Source organism: Sus scrofa, chromosome 10 (genome assembly GCF_054392235.1).
Source record: "Sus scrofa isolate SSC_HxYL_T2T_F1_AM1 chromosome 10, Sscrofa_HxYL_maternal_Yorkshire_Landrace_v2.0, whole genome shotgun sequence".
Taxonomy (NCBI): domain Eukaryota; kingdom Metazoa; phylum Chordata; class Mammalia; order Artiodactyla; family Suidae; genus Sus; species Sus scrofa.
The window spans coordinates 74,954,166-74,975,580 of NC_139392.1; the positions used below are offsets into that span (position 1 = coordinate 74,954,166).

Consider the following 21,415-nt stretch of genomic DNA (forward strand, 5'->3'; position numbering starts at 1 on the left):
AGCCACAATGGGAACTCCCACACCCAACTATTAATAACTACTTCTGAATGGTGAGATTTTGAGAACTTTAACATTTTCTTCTGTTTGTTTACCTAATTTTCCTATAATGAACATGTGTTGCTTTTGCAATAAAAAAGGAAGTTACTTTTAAAACTTTTTAATAAAGTAGAAAAATACATATCATGTGGAAAAATATTCACGGTATATTTGCTATAAAATATGTTCAGCCTGGTCATATTTTTTTAATCTCAGAAAGACATTTATTTTTATAAAGTTACATTAATAGTCATTGTGGGAGTTCCCGTTGTGGCTCAGTGGTTGACGAATCCTACTAGGAACCATGAGGTTGCAGGTTTGATCCCTGGCCTTGCTCAGTGGGTTAGGGATCCAGCGTTGCCGTGAGCTGTGGTGTGGGTTACAGACACAGCTCGGATCCTGCATTGCTGTGGCTCTGGCGTAGGCCAGGGGCTACAGCTCCAATTAGACCCCTAGCCTAGGAATCTCCATATGCCGCAGGAACGGCCCAAGAAATGGCAAAAAGACAAAAAAAAAAAAAATAGTCATTGTGTATAACTACAAATTATAGCAAGTCCAAAAACATACACACATCAACACCCTTCTACAGCTTTAAAAAGGTATAGACGATGTGTTACCCACTGGCTTGATCACATTCTATAAAGGAAATATTTATACACATGCACAGAAAAAAAGAAAGATTGCAAGTAGTGGTTATCTCTGGGTAGTAGAATTATGTGATTTTAAAAAATTATTTGTGTAAATTTTCTAAAATGAACATGTATATTTCCTAAAATGAAAAAAATAAAGGTAAAGGAAACCAAAGGCTCAGTGGTCTGTACATTCGTATGTATATCATACTCGATGCCTGGATACTGTTAGGGATATCTGAAATACTGGTATAAACTCTTGTAACACAGCCTTCCAAAGTATCACATAAGCTCCAGTAAAAACTTCAGCTTGGGGAGTTCCCGTTCATGGTGCAGTGGTTAACGAATCCGACTAGGAACCATGAGGTTGCGGGTTCGGTCCCTGCCCTTGCTCAGTGGGTTAACGATCTGGCGTTGCCGTGAGCTGTGGTGTAGGTTGCAGACGCGGCTCGGATCCCGCGTTGCTGTGGCTCTGGCATAGGACGGCGGCTACAGCTCCGATTCAACCCCTAGCCTGGGAACCTCCATATGCCGCAGGAGCAGCCCCAGAAATAGCAAAAAAAAAAAAAAAGACAAAAAACAAAACAAAACAAAAAAACTTCAGCTTGGTACTCCCATTATTATTATTATTTTTAGGGCTGCACCTGCAGCATATGGAGGTTCCCAGGCTAGGGGTCCAACAGGAGCTACAGCTGCCAGCCCATGCCACAGCCACAGCCACGCCAGATCCAAGCCTCGTCTGTGACCTACACCACAGCTCACGGCAACACCAGATTCTCACTCCACTGAGCGACTCCAGGGATCAAACCCACAACCTCATGGTTCCTAGTCGGATTTGTTTCCGCTGTGCCATGACAGGAACTCCTGGTACTCCCATTACACGTACCACTCCGATAATATATACATTGAACCTATTTACAGGGCTGTGCAAGTTAATGATTTACTTTGAAGGGGAAGAACAAAATCATTCTGCAGCTTAGCAGGAAAAGGATATCCTCTCTGGAGCTTGAAAGGAAACTGGAGTGGATAATGTATAAAAAAACATATTCGTGGCGAGATAAGAAGAAACCCATCTGAGGTCCAAGGGTCTTTGACGCATCAATTCAAAAAAGATTCCACCAGGGCCTCGGGCGTTTGGGGAGAATGACTACCTACGAAAAATAAAACGAGTAGGTTCCTTTAACAAGTGAGCCCAAGACACAAGCAGCTCAGGCCATGACAGTCTTCTCTCTGTGCTTATCTACCTGGGCAAGGCCACACAGACCTAACAGGTGACATGGTTTGGAAAAACAGGTTGGTGGCTGTCAGGCCCACAGGTAGCGCCCACTCTGTGGATACCAGCTAACGCGTACTGGGCAGAGAGCACAGGCCAGGCACAGTTGTAATGCCTTAAAGGTCCGTTTAACTCATGTTATCTACAAAGCCATCCTGTGAAGTGAAAACTTCAGTTATCCCCATTTGACAGATGAAGACAGCGAGGCAATTTGTTCCAGCTTGTTGAGTTTTTAGCCAAGCCTGGACTCCATGAGTGTGGCTCCAGCTCCCTCATCCAGATGTACAGTAAAGTATCCAGAATAACTCCACTGAGGGTTGGGCCCATCTGAGTTGCCCCTACAAGGTGTTGGTTTGCACGTCCTAAATCAAGAATGTTAACACTGTCCTAAGAATTTGACAGATAAGAATTCAGTTCTTCTCCATTGTAAGCCTGGAAGTATTACTATTATCCATCCCCATTTTACAGATGGGGAGACTGAATTTCAGAAAGCTTAACTAACCTGCCCAAAGTCACAGCGCTAGTGAACAGCAGAGCCAAGATTCAAACCCAGGCATTCTGGGCTAGAGCCTGTGCTTCTAATCCGTGTTATAGGATGTACTTGGGTGAAATGTGTCAGACGTTTGTTTGTTCTATGCCAGGTGTCATTTTAAGTGTTTTTCTTTCTCTCATTTTTTTTTTTTTTTTTGTCTTTTCCAGGGCCGTACCTGGGGCATATGGAGGTTCCCAGGCTAGGGGTCGAATAGGAGCTATAGATGCTGGCCTGTGCAATAGACACAGCCACAGCCATTCAGGATCCAAGCTGCATCTGCGACCTACACCACAGCTCACAGCAATGCTGGATTCTTAATCCACTGATTGAGGCCAGGGATTGAACCCACAACCTCATGGTTCCTAGTCAGGTTCATTAACCACTGCGCCATGATGGGAACTCCTCTTTGTTTGTGTTTTTTTTTTTTTCTTTTTTAATGGTCAAACACACAGCATGTGGAAGTTCCTGGGCCAGGGATTGAATCTGAGCCACAGCTGCGGCCTAAGCATGTACCCGCTGCATGAGGCTTGGGCTCAAACCCTCACCTTCTCAGCAACCAGAATCCATGCAATGAGATGCTTCACACACTGTGCCACAGCGGGAACATTTTAAGCATTTTAATTCAATCTTCTTATTTGAAATATCCCAAACACACTATCAGAAAGGCCCCAGCAAGTAGCTAGTATTTTAACTTGACAACAGGTTCTTTGTTAAAAATTGTCCAAGAGCACAGAGCAGACTAGTTCACAGAGGGCGTTTTGTAATCAGAATGACCAGGGTTCGAACACTGGCTCTACGATTTACTTAGCTCTGCTCTCTTTGTATCCCTAATTTCCTCCCCTTCTTCATTGTCCATCTGTCCACCAAAAAGGCTTGGAGGAGACTGAAATGGACGTCAGGCCATCCCCAGAAGGATGAAAGCCACTGAAACCCCCTCGTTCAGTGGGGAGACATGTGCTGCAGGTGGCAGGGCTGGGAAGGCCAAGGGCATGAGGCTCAGTGGTCCCCAGACTGGCAGCATCAGCATCACCTGGGAGCTTGTTAGAACTACATACCCTCCAGCCCTGCCCTGGACCTGCTGACCCAGCAGCCCTGGGGTAAGGCCTGGAGTGCTTTACAAGGACCACAGGCCCACGGGATGTACTTTATTTTTTTATTGCTTTTGTCGTTTTAGGGCCACACCCATGGCATATGGAAGTTCCCAGGCTAGGGCCTGAATCAAAGCCATAGCCGCCAGCCTACACTACAGCAATGCAGGATCTGAGCCGTGTCTGCGACATACCACACAGCTCATGGCAACGCCAGTCCTTAACCCACTGAGCGAGGCCAAGGATTGAACACACGTCCTGGGTTCTTAACCTGCTGAGCCACAATGGGAACTCCCACAAGATACACTTTATTACTCAATCAATAGTATTACATTTATAGTTGTCCAACCATCATCACGACCTAATTTTATTACAAAGACACCTTTAAAGTTTGGAAGCCACAGCCCTGGAAGACCTGGGCGAGGCGCCCACCTCAGGGGGTGACGTGGATGATCAGTAACTTGTGACTGAGGATAACACAGTGGCTTCACTCCCGTAATGAGTCGGAGCAAATTCAAAGCTGGCCCTGTGTTAGCATCACTGCCTCGCGCATTCTGATTGCAGAGAACTAGGTGACCTTACAGAAGCAACTGGAAGGGCCAGTTCCCCAGTGACCAGGGAGAAAGGCAAGCGTGGAGGAAAGTTCAGACCCAGCCCCTCTTTTTTGGCTGCTGGATGGAGGCCCCTAGAGAGCCGGCACCGACTCCAGAACTCTGTCTTAGACCAAATCCGTCTCAGCGGCTGAGCTCCCCTCCCTTTGCATGGTAGCCCTAGAGAGTCACGGAACTTCGTCCTCAGCCTTGACCAGCCCTCCTCCCTCCAGGATGACCCTAAGCCCCACAAACACAGCAGGACCACCTGGAGAAGAAATCCAAACCACCAATCCCAAAACACATGCTGCAAACCAACAGCTCTTACCAGTCACACAGTGCAGAAGGCCCTGTACCAGGAAAGGGGCCCACCTGCAAGTGCCTAACAGATGGTCACTGCTTTCAGGGGGTAGATGAGGTGACAGGACATGAACCCAGAGCAATTCCAGAGGCAGAACAAGCTCCAACGACTCCGTATCCTCAGTTCTTCTCAATGCCAATAGGGAATACTTAGAAAACACATTCCAGAAAGTTCCAAAAAGCACAACTTGACTTTGCCCGTACCTGGGCCATTTACACTGTACTAGTTATTCCAAGTAATCCAGAGATGATTGAAAGTGTGCAGGAGGACATGGAGAGGTTGTATGCAAACACTATGCCATTTTATGTTACAGAACTTGAGCATCTGAGGATTTTGTTTCTGTTTTATTCATAAAATGCTATTGTTATCACCATTCCTTTGGCCACAGGGTGCTCCGGCATGATGTGGGACCTCAGTTCCCAGACCAGGGACTGACCCTGGGCCGCAGCGGGGAAAGTGTCAAGTTCAAACCACTAGATCACCAGGGAACTTCCCCATCTGAGGATTTTGGAACAAATCCCCTGCAAATACGCAGAGCCAAGTGTATAGAAAGAGGCATGAGAGGAGAGGAAGTTTGCAGCCAAGTGGTCCAACACCCTGGAAACAAGAATAACAAATTCCGCATTGATCCTACAGGCCGGGCTTCCCCCAAGCGTAAATCTATTTCTCCGGATATTCTCCTGGTAGAATTCTCACAGATGTCATGGGACTAAATGGGCTTTAGTACCAACTTCAGTGGGAGGAAGGGAGCCCCACACCAACAAGCAATTCTCAGGACCCCAGGTGGTCCTACAGTTCAGCTCAGTTGTGACACCATCTTCCCGGAGACAGCATGCGAGTCCACAGGTCTGGGGCTCAGTCCTACAAAACCGCCCCCTCCCCCACTCGGACCCCAGGCTCACGTCCATATTGTCACCTGTGCTTCTGACCAACTGGCTATAAATCGGAGGTTGCCACAACCTTCTCAGGTTCAAGGAACTTGCTAGAGCAGCTCACAGAACTCAGAGAAACATTTTACTCACCGGATCATCAGTTTACCACGACAGGATGTATCTTGGGAAGAGCCGGACGGAAGAGACGTGTGAGGCAAGGCACAGGGAAGGGGCGAGGAGCTCCCATGCTCTTTCTAGGCACCACTGTCCCAACACCTCTGTGTGTTCGCCACCCCAGAAGTCCTCTGAAGCCCACCCTCTTGCTTTTTTTAAAATGGGGGCTTCCTTACTCAGGTGTGATTGATTGAATCATTAGCCATTGGCAATCAACCTCTAGCCCCTCTCCCTTAGGTTGGAGGGGCGGGACTCAAAGTTCCCACCCTCTAATCATAGGGTGGGCTCCATAGCTACCAACCCCCATCCTTAAGTGCATCCAAAAGTCACATTATCCACATAGCAAGAGACACCTTGGAGGCTCTGACCGCTTGGAAATTCCAAGGGGTGGGGGAGCTCTCTGCCAGAAAAAAGACCATGTGCACAGTTCTTAGTATAATTCACAATATTATGGGACAAAAACGTCTTGCAATCACATAGATCTCACATATTCGGTGTTGGACAGTTTCCCAAGTAGCTTACCGGCAGGATCTCTTTGACGGTGAATCTCTGGAGGCAGAGGCTCTAGGCTGCGTTTTCCAGACATTTCCCTAGGGAACCCCTTCCCCAGGACTAGTGTACTCCAAGTAACAACCTCAATGTGTAGATTCAGTTAGTGGGTTTGTTCCTGTTGTGGTCGCCTCCGCAGCCTGTTGAGAATACGGCTTCAGAGGTCTCCTTACAGCTCCTCTGAAGTGGAATCACTGTCCCAGGTGAGTCTAATGTATAATCGAGCTTGGGAACAACTGGTTTCCATTGATGCAGCTGAGTTCTGGGGGGCCAGTGATGATGGGAAGCGGCAGAAGAGAGGAAGAAAGAACAGACAAGACCGTATGACTTAGATATGGAGGCAGTGAGGGAATATGAGGACATTGAGGGGATGTGGGGGCAGTGAGGGGACCTGGGGACAATGAGGGGATGTGAGGGCAGTGAAGGAATTCGGAAGCACTGAGAGGGAACAGAGGTACAAACAGTCAGGAACAGAACTTGAAGGAAAACCTCACTTTATTTTAGAAACAACCTATGCTTATGGAGCGGCTCAGAATTCACAAAGTATCTTCCAAAAGAGCAGCTCTGGGAGTTCCAACCATGGCTAAGCGGAAACGAATCAACTAGCATCCATAAGGGCACAGGTTTGACCCCTGGCCCTGCTCAGTGGGTTAAGGATCCAGCAATGCCATGAGCTGCAGTGTAGATCTCACGCTCGGATCTGGCATTGTTGGGAAGTTCCATATGCTGCAGGTGTGGCCCTAAAAAAAAAAAAAAAAAAAAAAAAAAAGATAAAAAAAAACGCTCTTTCTCACAATCCCATGAAGTGGGTAGAGAGATTATACCCATTTTTCTTGATTTAAGGAAACCAAGACCAAGTGAAGTGGACAGGTGCTGGTGTGAGCCACCCTGTCTCCCTCCTGACTTACCTGCCCTAAGTTAGCGGGAGTAGGTTTCCATGGCTGCTAAGAAGCTCGACCTGAATAAGGAAGCTTAAGCATGGGCATGAACTTCCATCTCAAGGACACTGAAAAGTAAAATGAGTTCGCTTTTAGTCTTAGGGTAACGTCAGTGATGGAACATCCAAGTGGGAACTTCATGTGGGCGTTTGGAGATGCCCGACTAGTATCTGGGCCAGAGGTCGAGGTAGAAATATGGATTTAGGGATTCCACTGAAATCATGGATATTAATGAAATAGCTTGTAACATAGGTCAGGTTGTGAGAGCAAGCACTGAAAGTACTCTGGTGATCCAAATGAACAGATTCATTTGAAAAATCCCAAGAGCCTTGGAACCAGAAGGAACACGACTTGGCAGAGGAATGTGGAAAGGCAAGACTTTTGAGAAGACTTAGAGATGGACGCCACCTATGTTTAATAGGCCATTTCTTAATACAGAAAGGAAAAGCAACAGTAATGTGAAAACATAACGATCACTCAACTGTGTACTGTAAGGTCCCCTTTTATTTTCTTTAAAGGTACACTTTTGCATCAGTCTGGGAGGATCTACATCCAAGCATTTGCAGTGATTATCTCTGGATGCTGCAATGACAATTTTTGTTTCCTTGTTTTCGTATTTTCTACATTAAGCAGCCACTGATTTTCTTTCCAGATAAAATTTATAAACCATAACATGCACCATTTTACAGGGTACAATTCAGTGCTTTTTAAAATATTCACAAAGTTGTATGACCATCATCACTAACTCCAAAGAATGTCCATCCGTCCAAAAAGAAACTCTGGACCCAGCAGCAGTCACTCCCTTCCCCCCACCCCACCCTCCACCCACCATTTCTGCCCTCCCTCCCAGCCCCAAGCAAGCACTGATTACCCTTTGTCTGTACAGATTTATTTATTCTGGATGTTTCCAATGAATGGAATCATGCAGCAGGTAGCCTTTTGTGACTGGTTTCTTTCCATCAGCATCATGTTTTCAAGCTTTATCCATGTCGTAGCCCATGTCAGTCCCTCATAGTTGCTTGTTGCCAAATAAAATTCCATGGCATGGCTGTTCCGCATTTGGTTTATCCATTTCTTAGTAGATAGACACTTGAGCTGTATCTTTCCACCTTTTGGCTGTGGTGAATAATCCTGCAGTGAATGTTTCTGAACACATTTTTGAATGGATGCGTATTTTGTATGGACACATATATACCTAGGAATGGAACTGCTGGGCCAGATCTATGTGGGCCACATCTCTTTACAACTTTTGAGGAGCCACCAAAGAGTTTCCCAAAAGATCTGCACCCTTCTACATGCCCACCAGCAACGTGGGAGGGTTCTGGTTTCTCCCCGGGCTCCCTAATACCTATTAACTTGGTAACATTTTTTTTCTGTATTTTTAGGGCCACATCCACAGCACACGGAAGTTCCCAGGCTAGGTGTCAAATCAGAGTTATAGCTGCTGGCCCGGATCCCACAGCCACTGCCACGTGGGATCCGAGCCACGTCTGCGACCTACACCACAGCTCATGGCAACACCGGATCCTTAACCCACTGAGCGAGGCCAGGAATCGAACCTGTATCCTCATGGACACTTATCAGGTGCGCTACCACTGAGCAACAACAGGAACTGTGGTAACATCTCTTTTAGAAAGGATGAAGAACACACGTGCTAAGGGATGGAACCCATGCCACAGAAGTGACAATACCAAATCCTTTAACTGCTAGGCCATCAGAGAACTCCAAGACTTTTTTCTCTCTACATATTGAATCCTTTTTTGTGATTTTTCCTCAGATGAAGGATAAAGCATACGAAGATTCTCTATAATAATAATAACAATAACAATAATAAATAAGCTGGCATTTCTTGGCTTCTCATTTGGCCTCTGGGAGGGTTAATGTAGAACCTCCGTGCATGCATTAGCCCACTGAATATTTACAGAAAACCCTGAGTTTGGAACCCATCCTAGGGATGAGGATAGTGAAGTTCAGAGGTGACTTGAGCATCACGCCACTGCCCCAAAGCCCAAATTCTTAACCATCCATCATGACATCTAAAATCCAGCCTCTCCCTTCTGCTGAGTGTTTCTGGCTATTCATTTACATATTTTCCCAGGGTGGGGGGCAGATCTTTCTTGAGATGATTTTTCACAAGTAAGTCAGGTACAATCTATCAAACTCGGTATGCTAACAAATTCTGCAGATGCAAAGAATCTCCTATAGCGTCTGTATAAATAAGCTGATGCAGGGGTGTAAACGTTAATTCAATGCTCTTTTAAAAAATGAACAACCTTGTTTTTCTGAGTTGATGTGATATTTCTTCTCTCCTTCTGGCTCTTTTATTGGCTCGCTGGTGCCAATAAGAACGGGTTCTAAAACTGATTAGCCCCGAGAAAGACTTTGTAATCAAATAAATCTGAAGTTAGCCACGCTTTCCATTTTCTTGAGAAGCGAGATATTTTTTTTTCCCCAGCCGTGCCCTGTTTCCCAAAGAAAGCGTCGTAGCTTTTGTGTTCGAAAACACGACCTTCGCTTCTGTGACTGCATATGACTGCAGAACCAATGCTGTTTGTAACTGGCCGATTTCAGCTCCTGAGATAGACTCGTGGAGGAAGAGGTATGAGGTATGTGAACAAGATCTGAAGAAAGCCTATTATTAGATCTCAAAGAGAATCAATAGAATCTAATGTAGTTTTCCTTGCACTGCATCAATAAGGCAATGTTGTTAGGAGGGTATTACGATCCTGTCTTCTCTTGTTGGTTTGAAAGCCTGTTTTCTGGTGCTGGTGGCTGATCTGCCTCAAGTCCCCTATCCTCACGATGATGGTAGGGGTGGTTCGTAATGCGTCATCGCTGCATCCATAACTTAAGGCTCACAACACCTAAGGAGATAAATAAATGTTATTATTATTATTTATTTGTTTGGCTTTTTAGGGCCGCACCTGCAGCATATGGAAGTTCCCAGATAAGGGGTCAAATATGAGCTACAGCTGCCAGCCACAGCCACTCAGGATCTGAGCTGCCTCTGCGACCTACACCACAGCTCATGGCAACGCCAGATCCCTGACCCACTGAGAAAGGCCAGGGATCGAACCCTCATCCTCATGGATACTAGTTGGATTCGTTTCCACTGTGCCACAATGGGAACTCCTTTTATCTGTGCTTTATAAATAAATTTTAACCTGGAAAGAGTACATGGCCTAAGTCACACATTCAGCTACGGAAGGTCCATGCACAATTCTAGGCTAAAATTTGATCGGCTTTAAAGTCAGGAGGAATCTGGGAAACCGAGGCTCACCCCTTATTTCTCTGCTGGTAAAACTGAGGCCAGCTGGGTAGAGGGATGTGACGGGCTGAATTGGCCCTGGAACCTATATGTTGACGCCCTAAACCCCCAGGACTTCAGCATGTGACTGTATCTGGAGACCGTGCCTTTAAAGAGGTAATTAGGAATTCCCATCATGGCACAGTGGTTAACGAATCCGACTAGGAATCACGAGGTTGCGGGTTCGATCCCTGGCCTTGCTCAGTGGGTTAAGAATCCAGTGTTGCCGTGAGCTCTGGTGTAGGTCACAGCCGCGGCTCGGATCCCTCGTTGCTGTGGCTCTGGCGTAGGCCGGTGGCTGCAGCTCCGATTAGACCCCTAGCCTGGGAACCTCCACATGCCCCAGGATCAGCCCTAGATAAGGCAAAAAGACAAAAAAAAAAAAAAAAAAAAAAAAAAGAGGTAATTAAAGTGACATGATTCCGGTGGGCTCTAATCCATTATGACTGGTGTCCTTACAAGAAGGGGAAATTTGGACACAGACACGCACAGAGGGAAGACAATGCAAAGACACAGGGAGAAGACTCCCCCCATAGGTCAAGAAGAGAGCCTGGAACCCACCCTCCCGCATCACTCTCAGAAGGAACCCTGCCCACCCCTTGTCCTCACTTTCTAGCCACCAGAACCCTGAGACACATGTCTGTTCTTTAAGCTGTCCAGCCCTTGCCACTTTAACAGCAGCCTGAGCAAAAGAATACAGACGCCTCTGCTGACGCTGCATCCATGAGTCAGGGGCCCCAGGTCTCCAGACATTCATCCTGATGCCCCAAGACCGTGCCTTTGAGGATTTCTGAGCGAAACACAGAAACCACAGACACCTCAGCTGCTGGTAATCTCAGATACCATGGAGTCTGTCTCCTCTTCCTTCAGGGCGTGGTCCCGTAGCAAGGTGTTTTTTTTTTTTTTTTTTAATATTTAGGGCCGCACCCAGGGCCTATGGAAGTTCCCAGGCTAGGGGTCAATTCGGAGCTGCAGCTGCCGGCCTACGCCACAGCCAGAGGGGATCCAATTTGCATTTGCAACCTGTGGCGCAGCTGGTGGCAACGCTGGATCCTTAACCCACTGAGTGAGGCCAAGGATTGAACCTGAAACCTCAGGGGTACTAGTCAGGTTCTTAACGCACTGAGCCACAATGGGAACTCCTCCACTGGTCTCTAACAAGCACAGGCTGGTCATCTGCTGACTCAGGGCCACCACAGAACAAGTAAGAGGAGGAAGAGGGCTCAGCCCCAGGTCCCTGTGATACCAAAGCCCCCCCTCCTCCACGGGACCTCCGGCTCTAGGGGGTGTGGCCTCTGGGATGCCCAGGCAGTGAGGAAAGGCAGGACCCTGGATCCAGTGAGGGGTGTGGCAGACAGAGCCTGAGGGACGCTTGGTGGAGGAGGAGGGTCCGAGACCTGAGAACCAGTGCCTCAGCTGGCAGCCACAGGAGGCAGAACAGGGGCAGCTGCTGGGGGTGCCCAGGGTGAGCCCACCCTGAAGTGGGGAGGGCATCGGTTGGGTCAGGACAGCCCAGTGGCTTGGGACTGGATACTTACTGGGGCTGAGGACGCTGACAGGTCAGTCCTACCCCAAATGCCAGTAGTATCCTCTGAAGAGTCACCAGCCACTTCGGCCAGCTTCTCCTTTTGCTTCTGACCCCTCACTGCTGTCTTGACATTGGCCCAGAGGACACTGTCCTGCGCTTCTGGGCCCACAGCCTGCTTTCAGGCTGCGGGAGAAGCGAGGCTTTCAGAAACCCGTGACCAGCCCTCTCTGCGCTCGGGGCTTTTAATCTTCTTAATTGAAATTGATTGGCCTCTTGGGAGACAGGGCTGCATTGGCCCTGAGCTCCAGCATGTGATCCACTCCTGCTTCGTTCTTGTAAAGACCCATCCACGCACCAGGGCATCTAATCTTCCCCCAAATCCCGGGCCCCTGTTCCTGACCAGGAGCAAAATCAGAAGCAGGCCCGCTTAACAAAACAGCTCAGGAAATAAAAGCACCAGATAAAAATAAGGGGAGAATATTCCTGTCCCATTGTGGCCTAGCATTATAAAAAGGCCAGTCAAAACCCCATTACCCAGGAAAGATGTAATCACAGGGGGAGCGCGGGCCTTCTGCAGCTCGCAAGATAAATAGGCTGGGCTGGAGCCACTCAAAGAGCCGGCTGCGGGGAAGATAAAAAGGGAAGAAGAGCGAAAGCCCGTCTAAAGTTAAAAGAAAATACACCGAGAGAAAGGTTTGAGAATCCAGGTTTGTGTTCATCCAAACACATAACAGTCGCCCTAAAGTGACTGGAACTGGTTTACAAACCGGTTTGGCAGGTCACACCTCTCAGAGAAGTTTTTTTTTTTTTTTTTTTTTTTTAACTGCCCAACCTGCATACGGAGGTTCCCAGGCTAGGGGTTCAATCAGAGCCACAGCTGCCCGCCTACACCACAGCCACAGCAACACCAGATCCGAGCCACGTCTGTGACCTACATGAAAGCTCAGGGCAACGTCGAATCCTTAACCCACTGAGTGAGGCCAGAGATGGAACCTACATCCTCCTGGATACCAGTCAGGTTCTTAACCCACTGAGCCACAATGGGAACTCCTCTTGGTGAACCTTTTTTCTTTCTTTTTGCTTTTTTTTTTAGGGCCACACCCGTGGCACATGGATGTTCCCAGGCTAGGGGTTGAATCAGAGCTGCAGCCGCCAGCCTACACCACAGCCACAGCAACTCAGGATCCAAGCCGCATCTGCAACCTACACCACAGCTCACAGCAGTGGTGGATCCTTAACCCACTGAGCAAAGCCAGGGATCGAATCCGCATCCTCACGGATCCTTGTCAGGTTCGTTAACCCCTGAGCCACAAAGGGAACTCCTTGATGAAGCTTCTGATGGGGTTCCTTCCTCACCAGGCTGACCACAGATCCGAAATAGGCCTCTGAGGGCTTCCCTGTACTGGGCCCACCATCTCACCAGCTGGGCACGGGGACTGCAAGGGGCTGTGCTTGGGAACTCAAGCCACCTTATGGGCTGTCCCTGGGCTGGCTGCACGGGATGTCCCCAGGACACAAGACACACCTTAGAGGTGAGAAAGGACAGCACTGAGCCAGGTAACACTGGAGGTGACAAACTCACTAAGACCATCTTGCTGCCTGGTCTTCTAAAGACCAAGATGAAGGGACCAGAGTGTGCCACCCCCCACTAGGTCAATTGGCCATAAGGAATATATATATATATATGTATATATACATATATATATATATATTTTTTTTTTTTGCCTTTTCTAGGGCCGCTCCCGCGACATATGGAGATTCCCAGGCCAGGGGTCTAATCGGAGCGGTAGCTGCCAGCCTATGCCAGAGCCACAGCAACACAGAATCTGAGCCATGTCTGCAACCTACACCACAGCTCACAGCAATGCCAGATCCTTAACGCACTGAGAGAGGCCAGGGATTGAACCCGCAACCTCATGGTTCCTAGTCAGATTCGTTAACCACTGAGACATGACGGGAACTCCCATAAGGAGTATTTTGAACTGAAGGCAAGTGAGAATCAACAAGATGCAGAAAGAGCTCACTTTCCTCCCCTTTTCTGCCTAAAAACATGGCCCAAAAATTCCCTTTGTGAAGGCTCCCCAGTACTAGACAGAGGAGATTCTTACCAGCAAGACAGGGTCGTCACTCAGATGACTTTGCACAAAGAGACCTCATGAAAATAACCCTGGAGTTCTCTGGTGGCCTAGTGGTTAAAGGTCCAGCGTTGTCACTGCTGTGGCGCAGGTTTGATCCCTGGCCCAGGAAGTTTCTCATGCCAAGGGCCCAGCCAAAAAAACAACAACAACAACAACAACAAAAAAAAAAAAAAAAAAAAGAAAAAAGAAAATGGCGCAACATTGTAAGTCAACCATACTTTAAAAAAAACCAAACCCTTACCTTCTATTCATTTCCCCCTTATATTTCCCTTGTTTGTTTGTTTTAGCCACGAGTATTTATTGATGGATCAAAGAATATAATTTTAATGGAACAATAAGGCACAACCGTGGATTAAAACAGTTTGCTATGCAGCCAAAAGGAGGAAAAAGCCATACTCTAAGGAATTTAAATATGCAGGCCAAGGAGCCTCTAAAGTACCTCTCCAACAGATCCGTGTCAGACAATTCTTCCCTTTTATACACTTCCTATATTATATCACTTGATCACGAAGTCAGACTGATATTTCACCAAGAATTCCTCAGTCATTTTTTTTCTGTCTTTTTGTCCTTTTAGGGCCACACCCAGGGCATATGGAGGTTCCCAGGCTAGGGGGTCCATCAGGAGCTACAGCTGCCCGCCTACGCCATAGGCACTGCCAAGCCAGATCCAAGCCGCGTCTGCAACCTACACCACAGCTCACAGCAACGCCAGATCCTTAACCCACTGAGTGAGACCAGGGATCAAACCCGCAACCTCATGGTTCCTAGTGGGATTCATCTCCACTGCACCACGACAGGAACTCCCTCTTCAGTCATTTATACGCAAGTCATCAGGCTGGCCACTCTTTGCAATTTGTAGTGGTATTTTTTAAAAAAGCAACTCCCTTCCTAAAATATTGTGTATACATCGTGGATAGCCTTCCAAAGCAAGGAAACAAGCAAGCAAGCAAGGAGTCAGAAAAAAGCAGCCAAGGACAGATATGGACAAATAGACTCATAAAGACGATGTTGGGATGACACAGCCTGAGTCCATGAGGTCTCTAATAAGCTGACTTGAGCAGAGAAGTTGCTCTGGTTCATGCAAAGGCCTGGAGTGCCACCTCACGTTGTGCCACCAGTGCCCCTTGGGATCAGCAGTGGTCTATGAGAGGAGCTGGGAAGTCAGGGTTACCGGGCAGCTAATGATACAATACATTCAATGTTTTGCACCTGTATTAGGAGCTGACTATGGCTTCCAGCATTAACATGTTTCAGGGATAAAATTCATAGAGAATTTTGTGCAAAACTTCAAGACACTGAGGAAAACCTTTAAATCCTGTGGACTGGGATAAATCAGGCATTTCCATAACACTAATCTTTCTACTTGAAAGTGAGAAGTGAAAAACATTCCAAGGCACCTAACACTGCGGCATAAACCATACTGCAGAGGTAGGAACACACAAGACTTTGAGGGTGCCCAGCCTCCTTGTTCAAAAAGCCATGAGAAAGTCCCCCAGCATATTGTCAGCCATTCTAGTGGGGACAGCATTCCCAATCACAGTAAGCCTACAGGCACATGGCTAATTTCTGGAAAGTCTGTACTGTACCAAGAAGACAGCTCTGTGGGTGTGTATGTTGAGAATCAGAGGCCAGTGGTAGAGTGACCTGGGCAAGCCACCTACAAGACCTACCTCTGCACCTCTGACCAAGGCCACCGTCTTTCAAGAACAGCTCCAACCAACAGCCCTTTGCTGACAGAGCCGAGCGCAGGGGACCAAGAGATGCTCACATCTTCAGAGAGAAGTGTTGGTTACAGAAAAGCTCCTGGAGAGGCAACATCCCAGGACCATTTAAGAGTGGAGGTAGATTAAAAACTGCCAGTCTTTAGTCTGGAATAGAAGGAAGGTCTAGAAGTCAGAGTCTGAAGATCTGGGCTTGATTCCTAGCCCAGCTTTCTATTATATCACCAGGCATAAATTCCTTAATCCCTGAGTTTCTATTTTGTTATCTGGAAAAAATACTGAACATGAGGATCAAATTAATAATGTGTGTTAAAATGTAAATGCTTTGCAAACTGTCAATCACGGTGCATGGGAGAAATTATGTCCCTTTGATTGGCCTGGTTGAACCCTTAAATCTAGGCATTCTCGGTGATCACACGCAAGCAAGGTAACCGCAGCCTTTCGATCACAGTCCTTAAGAAGCTCCCCAGAATGTCACCTTCCTTGGGCAGGCCAGGGTTAGGAGGACCTGCTGGGAGACCATTGTAGTAAGACTCTCCCTGCTGAAAGAGCTTCTCTCAGTGGCAGAGGATGAAGGAGGGGGCAACATGTGGGGACAGAGGGGATGGGGTCGGGGAGAACCCTACTGGGTCATTTGCTTAGAACAGCCCAATGCCAGGAGTTCCCATTGTGGCTCAGTGGGTTGAGAACCTGACACAGTGTCAGTGAGGATTCGGATCCTGCATGGCTGTGGCTGTGGTATAGGCCAGCAGCTGCAGCTCTGATGTGACCCCTAGCCCAGGAACTTACGCATGCTGGAGGTATGACTTAAAAAGAAGAAAGAGAGGAAGGAGAAGAAGAGGAGGAGGAAGAAGAAAAAGAAGAAGGAGAAAGCAAAACCAAGGGAGCAGCTGTATGAATGGTCTGCTCATCAAAGTGAAGACACCACAGATCCACTCTCATAGTCCACCTGTTACTCCAAGAACACTGTGTGGTCTTGAACCCGTTTGTACAGGTCACAAAATTAAGCCTTGGGAATATAACCTCACTCATACTTAACGGGTGGCACAAAGACCAGAAAAACTACTGTTCTTAGAACAGCCGGTGATAAAGAGCTTTAACATCCAGCATTTAACCGCTTGGAACATTCGCCCGGCTCTCTGTATTTGTGATCTCCGGGTAACACCACTCTCTGCCTTTTTGCTCTCCCAGCCCTCCCCCCACCAGAATTCCTGTATTAAATCCTTCTCTGTTTGAAAATACCTAAAGTGATTTCTGGTTTTAATGACTGAATACTTACTGATGAACTCTTCTTCGATTTTTTTTTCTTTTAGGTATCTGGGTATAGGCAGGCCTCATTTTATTGTGCTTGAATGTATTGTGCTTCAAAGATACTGCATTTTTCACAAATTGAAGGTTTGTAGCAGCCTTGATTAAGTCTGTGGGGACCATTTTCCCAACAGCATTGGCTCACTTCGTCTCTCTGTGTCACATTTTGGTGATTCTTGCAATATTTCAAGCTTTGTGATTATTACTGTGTGTATTACAATACAATAGTCTGTGATCTAATGTTACCACTACAACTTACTTAAGGCTCAAATAATGGCTAGCAATTTTAGCAAGAAAGTATTTTTTTCCTTAAAATCTGTGTATTTTTTAAGACGTAGGCTATTGCCCAATTTTTGCTTCATTTTTAAAGTTTTATTGAAGTGTAGTTGATTTACAATGCTGTGATAATTTCTGCTGTAGCTGTACGCCATTACATACTTAATAAACTGCAGTATAGTATAAACATACCTTTTTTTTTTTTTTTTTTTTTTGGCCATGACCATGGCAGGCAGAAGTTCCGCAGCCAGGCATCAAACCTGAGCTACAGCCCTGACAATGCCAGATCCTTAACCATTAGGCCACCAGGGAGCTTCATGATAACTGCTACAGGCACTGGGAAGCTGAAATTTGTGCAACTCAGTGTATTGTGATATTCACTTTATTGCAGTGGTCGGGAACCAAACTCACGCCTGCTCCGACGTATGCCTGTAAATCCCCAAGTTTTCATGTTTGGACGCTGTCCTTTGTCCTCAGCTGGCTGAATTCTTTGACAAGACCTCTTTTTATTTATTTATTTTTGAATATTCTTCAGTTATCAGTATTTCTTCCCACCACCCTCTCAATACTGGCAACATGTGCTGCTGGCCCCTAATTGGAGCCAGCGCCTCTGCTTGTAGACCACTGTTGCATTAAACTGCAAAACAAACTTAAACGTCCTGGGCAGACCCAATTCCATCCTCTGGGGACACCTTTCATCCCACTAGGTCATTAACAAAAAAAGGTCTGTCACAGCAGAACCCTGCCCCTGATGATGGGAGCTATGCATAACTAATGAAGAGGAAAATTGGGAGCTGAAAGGCCTGATCAGACTCAACGTGTTTCTAATAATCTCCACACCTCCCCATCCTCACTTCCCGCTACATCTTCCTTCCGAAATGAGTGCTTCAAATCACTTCAGCCCACTAACGTGATACAGTCAGGGAGGGAAGGATTGGGAGTTTGCGATTAGCAGATACAGCATGGCTAAATGACAGGGTCCCACTGCACTTGCACAGGGAACTATATGCCATATCCTGTGAAAAGCCGTAAAGGAAAAGGCTGTGTGTATGTACAGCAGCATCACTTTGCTGTACAGCAGAAATTAAGACAACATTGTAAGTCAACTGTACAGCAACAAAATTAAAAAAATATATATATGAGGAGTTTCTGTCGTGACACAACAAAAACGAATCTGACTAGTATCCATGAGGTTGCGGGTTCGATCCCTGGCCTTGCTCAGTGGGTTAAGGATCCAGCATTGCCGTGAGCTGTAGTGTAGGTTGCAGATGCAGCTCAGATCTGGCATTGCTGTGGCTGTGGTGTAGGCTGGCTACACCACAATTAGACCCCTAGCCTGGGAACTTCCATATGCTGTGGGTGAGGCCCTGCAAAGACCAAAACAAAACAAAACAAAAACAAATATGAGGTCATTGTGCTTCCATAAGGCTTGGAAGGGTTTACTACTTGTCCAACGTCAAAGAGACTGAAGGAGGCAAAACTAGGATCTGAACCCAGTTTTCTGAGGCCAGAGCTCCAGCTGGGTCTACCATTCAAAAGCAGAGCCTCTGACAGTGACAAGTGAGCCCAGAAAGGCTTCCCAGAGGCAGAGGTGAATGCCAGAGGCCTGCAGTGAGCCAAGAAAACAATAAACAAAGCACTAGATTTTTCTTTTTTTCTTTTTAAAAGGGCCATGCCCACGGCGTATGGAAGTTTCAGGGCTAGGGGTCGAATCAGAGCTGCAGCTGCCGGCCTACACCACAGCCACAGCAACGCCAGATCCAGGCCACATCTGTGATCTATGACACAGCTTGTGGCAATGCTGGATCCTTAACCCCCTGAGTGAGGCCAGGGACCAAACGCGCATCCTCAGATAGACAACGTCAGGTTCTTAGCCCCCTGAGCCACAATGGGAACTCCCAAAGCACTAGATTTTAAATCCCAGCAAAATTCTATCTGTACTCCGCCAACATAAGGCATCTCTCGGATGAACGTTCCCTTCAGATGTTTCTCAGCAACTCTGGAAGCATCACCATGAAAACCTCCAGTTCAGAAGTGTCTTCCAGAGTTCATTTCCCCTAAATCCCACAGACACACAGACAAGAACAGAGGTGGGCAGGATAAGCAGGGAAGGAAACCTGAGGAGAGACTGGAAGGAGGGAGACGACTGGTTTCCCTTATACACCTGTTTCTCCCACTACAAAAAGCACGTATTATTTTATAACTGAAAAGTACCAAATAAGAAAAGAGCTTGTGGCAAAGACAATCAATACTCTCCGTTCACCAAACCCCATTTTTATGTTCTTCTTGCATAACCAGAAGACATCATTTCCCAGCCTCCCTTGCACTTAGTTGGGCTTATGTCACTGGGTCTGACCAAAAGGCTGTGGGCAGAAGCGATGTATACCAGCTCCAGACCTGGCCACAAAACCCCCTACATCATCATCCACACTGGCCCTCTTCCGTGCAAACTTTTGAGGCTGTGTGATTAAGATGACACCATTGCAAGCTGGCTGCAGCCTAGATCCCTGAGTCAATTACTGGAGGAGAGCCGTCAGAGACAGTCCTTGACCTACATCAGATGACGACCTGTTCTATTAAGGCACTGAGAAGATGGGGTTTCTTTGTTACTGCAACATGACCCCACCTATCCTGACTAATATGGAGCTCAGACATGGCAGGGATTTCCAATGTTCCACAGAGGTCCTGACAGTCTCTTGCATGCTTCCCACTGAACTAGCCTTTCGGTGTTTTTGCTAACTGGGTTATTTCCTAAGTTTGTATATGGATATATGTGTGTGTGTGTGTCTTTTTTTTTGCCTTCCTAGAGCCGCTCCCATAGTATATGGAGGTTCCCAGGCTAAGGGTCTAATCGGAGCTGTAGCCACCAGCCTACACCACAGCCACAGCAACACGGGATCCAAGCCACATCTGTGACCTATACCACAGCTCATGGCAACGCCAGATCTTTAACCCACTGAGCAAGGCCAGGGATCAAACCCACAACCTTGTGGTTCCTAGTCAGATTCATTAACCACTGAGCCACGACAGGAACGCCATTTATATGGATATATTTCTGAGTATAGTTCCTTTCCCTTCTTCTCACTTTGCTGTGTGAGTTTGTTCCATAGGGAGAGAAATTAGAGAGGAAATTGTATGTGTTATTTTACATTCTCATTTAAACCAGATCTGAAAAAGGAGGAGATTTTATTAACAATTTTATTCCCCCCTGAGGGACCATTCTGAATTTTACTATCCTATTATTTACTTACTGTTACAGTAAAATCTTGGATAAACCAACAGGGGCTGAGTTGTTTTAGACAGACATGTGTTTCGGAGAACTTGAATTTACACATTTAGGCAGTGAAAGACTGGGCACTCTTTTTTTGGCCACACCCGTGGCATGCAGAAGTTCTGCGGCCAGGGTTCGAACTCACCACAGCTTTGACCCAAGCCACAGCAGTTACAATACCAGGCCCTTAACCCAATGCACCACCAGGGAACTCCAAAATGCTGTGGACTTTTAAATGTTCTGAGAAAAATATTTATGAAGCATAGTTGGTGAAGGAGAGAGACACAGTCTGCCTTTTTCTAGGTGATTCAGGACTCACGCAGGTTCCTTGAAGGTGCCATGCTCCCCTGAGGGCTTGGCACATGCTGTTACCTCTGCTTAGAATAGTCCTTCTCTGCCTTTGCCTCCTCAAACCCTCCTTATCCTTTGGCTGTCAGCTCAAAGACCATTTCCCTTGGTACAACTGTATCCATTCACTAAAACTCATTGCACTGTTCACTTAAAATGGGTGAATTTGGTGATACGTAGATTGTACCTCAAAAAAACTATTAAGGAGTTCCCATTGTGGCTCAGTGGGTTAAGGACCCTATGTTGTCTCCATGAGGTGGATTTGATCCCTGGCCTCATTCAGTGGATTAAGGATCCTATGAGCCATAGCGTAGGTCACAGATGCAGCTCAGTCTGGTGTTGCTGTGGCTGTGGCGTAGGCCTGCAGCTTGGATTCAACCCCTGGCCCAGGAACCATATGCTGCAGGTGTGGCAAAAAAAAAAAAAAAAAAAAAAAACTACTAAAAACAAAACACATCATCAAGGAGGTAAAGCAA

At 46.8% G+C, this 21,415-nt stretch overlaps 1 long non-coding RNA gene across 4 annotated transcripts in view; it reads right to left on the reverse strand.

Annotated features, from left to right (window-relative positions):
• Positions 1 to 3,104: 3,104 nt before the first annotated feature.
• The window catches only part of LOC110255692 (uncharacterized), a 93,713-nt gene continuing 75,402 nt past the window's right edge, over positions 3,105 to 21,415 (reverse strand). For 3 of the 4 annotated variants that reach the window (XR_014817974.1, XR_014817973.1, XR_002336355.2), the window contains exon 4: positions 7,529 to 9,906. This is a non-coding gene — a long non-coding RNA (uncharacterized LOC110255692). Of the gene's footprint in view, positions 5,107 to 5,531; positions 6,367 to 7,012; positions 7,111 to 7,528; positions 9,907 to 21,415 lie in introns of those variants that run through there. The other variant, XR_014817976.1, reaches the window with a different exon arrangement.